The following is a 2,829-nucleotide window of genomic DNA, read 5'->3' on the forward strand; positions in this document are numbered from 1 at the left end:
TTTGCTAAGCCCCTCTTATAGCGTTGCTAGTTGCAGGTGAAGATTGGAAGCGTTCCTTGTTGGAACATTTATCTACTTGTTGGGATATCATTATATTGCCATGTTATCTTAATGCATCTATATACTTGGTAAAGGGTGGAAGGATCGGCCTCTCGCCTAGTGTTTTGTTCCACTCTTGCCGCCCTAGTTTCCGTCATATCGGTGTTATGTTCCCGGATTTTGCGTTCCTTACGCGGTTGGGTTATAATGGGAACCCCTTGATATTTCGCCTTGATTAAAGCTTTTCCAGCAATGCCCAACCTTGGTCTTACCATTCGCCACCTAGCCTTTTCTTTCCCTTGGGTTCTGCAGACTCAAGGGTCATCTTATTTTAACCCCCCCCCCCGGGCCAGTGCTCCTCTGAGTGTTGGTCCAACCGAGCGATGTCCGGGGCTACCAGGGGCAACTCTGGGCTGGCCTACCCGACGTCTTGCTCATTTGAGTGTGCCCTGAGAAAGAGATATGTGCAGCTCCTATTGGGATTTGTCGGCACATTCGGGCGGTGTTGCTGGTCTTGTTTTAACCTGTCGAAGTGTCTTGAGTTACCGAGATACCGAGTCTGATCGGAACGTCTTGGGAGGATGTCTATTCCTTCGTTGACCATGAGAGCTTGTCATGGGCTAAGTTGGGACTCCCCTGCAGGGATTGAACTTTCGAAAGCCGTGCCCGCGGTTATGGGCAGATGGGAATTTGTTAATGTCCGGTTGTAGACAACTTGAACCTTAATTAATTAAAACGAATCAACTGAGTGTGTTGCCGTGATGGCCTCTTCTCGGCGGAGTCCGGCAAGTGGACACGGTGTTGGAGTAATGTTTGCATAGGTTGTTCTCTAGTTTCTCGCTCGTGCTTTGCCTCCTCTTCTCGCTCTCTTTTGCGGATAAGTTAGCCACCATATATGCTAGTCGCTTGCTGCAGCTCCACATATATTTGCCTTACCCCTTCCTATAAGCTTAAATAGTCTTGATCGCGAGGGTGCGAGATTGCTGAGTCCCTGTGGCTCACAGATTACTATTACACCAGATGCAAGGCCCGATGATTCCGCTCCAGGAGACGCGTATGAGCTCAAGTGGGAGTTCGACGAAGACTCTCAACGATACTACGTTTCCTTTCCCGATGATTAGTAGTGGTGCCCAGTTGGGGGTGATTGGGACCGTGTTGCATGTTGGGTTCTCTTTCATTTTGGCTCCGTAGTCGGGCCTTGAGTGTATGGTTGATGTAATGTTAATTTATTGACTTGATTGACGTGGCGAGTGTAAGACAACTATGTTATCTCCCCTTTTATCATTATATTACATGGGATGTTGTGAAGATTGCCTAACTTGCGACATATGCCTTCAATGCGATTATGTCTCTAAGTCGTGCCTCGACACGTGGGAGCTATAGTCACATCGAGGGTGTTACACTTGTTCACACGGTGGTCACTCTGACAAGCGACGTGGCAGGTGACTGTGTGCCGGCAACCCATGTTGATGGGGAAGGAGACGTCCATCCTCAACAAGCGCCAACGGGTAATCCTCTTGCCTTCGCACATTTCTCATAGAACCCTCTCGCTTTCTTAGTCTTGACCTGCAATTTAAGTCTTATTCTATCATTGCTTCTAGCCCAATCCATAGTGCCAACTTCTTCTAAGGAGGGTGAGATTCTTGTGAGGTGGTACATATTGCAAAGGTTGCTGCTGAAGAAGCCACAAAGATTGCTGCTGGGGAGCACCTTGTGCAGATTGCTCATGATGCTAGGGAGACCCCTGGAGAAACTGAGAAGCCCCTCGGCAATAGAGCAGACCCCGACAGGATGGATGTGGAAGAGGCACCTATCAATAATGACGCACCGAACCCTGACAACCAATGAGGGAGTCCTGGATTAGGGGGTGTTCGGGTAGCCGGACTATACCTTCAACCGGACTCCAGGACTATGAAGATACAAGATTGAAGACTTCGTCCCGTGTCCGGATGGGACTTTCCTTGGCGTGGAAGGCAAGCTTGGCGATGCGGATATTCAAGATCTCCTACCATTGTAACCGACTCTGTGTAACCCTAACCCTATCCAGTGTCTATATAAACCGGAGGGTTCTAGTCCATAGGACGACTTCATCATACAACAATCAGACCATAGGCTAGCTTCTAGGGTTTAGCCTCCTTGATCTCGTGGTAGATCTACTCTTGTACTACCCATATCATCAATATCAATCAAGCAGGAGTAGGGTTTTACCTCCATCGAGAGGGCCTGAACCTGGGTAAAAACCTCGTGTCCCTTGTCTCCTGTTACCATCCGTCTAGACACACAGTTCGGGACCCCCTACCCGAGATCCGCCGGTTTTGACACCGACATTGGTGCTTTCATTGAGAGTTCCTCTGTGTCGTCACTTTTGGGCTCGATGGCTCCTTTGATCATTAACGACGATGCGGTCTAGGGTGAGACTTTTCTCCCCGGATAGATCTTCGTCTTCGGCGGCTTCACACTGCGGGTCAATTCGCTTGGCCACCTAGAGCAGATCGAAAGCTATGCCCCTGGCCATCAGGTCAGGTTTGGAAGCTTAAACTACACGGTAGACACCCGCGGGGATTCGATCTTCGACGGGTTCAAGCCACAGCTGAGCGCGCCGCACTGTGTCGAGAGGCATGATCTAGCTCTACCGCCGAACAGTGCCCTGGAGGCCGCACAAGCACCGGTTCCGACACTTTATTCGGATCCTATTGCGCCAATCGAGGATGAGCAGTTGGACGTCACCTCGGGGGCTACGATCTCAAAGGCGATCGAGCCGAACGTCAGCCCCGTGTTCCGCACGGCCCG

Source organism: Triticum dicoccoides, chromosome 2A (genome assembly GCF_002162155.2).
Source record: "Triticum dicoccoides isolate Atlit2015 ecotype Zavitan chromosome 2A, WEW_v2.0, whole genome shotgun sequence".
Taxonomy (NCBI): domain Eukaryota; kingdom Viridiplantae; phylum Streptophyta; class Magnoliopsida; order Poales; family Poaceae; genus Triticum; species Triticum dicoccoides.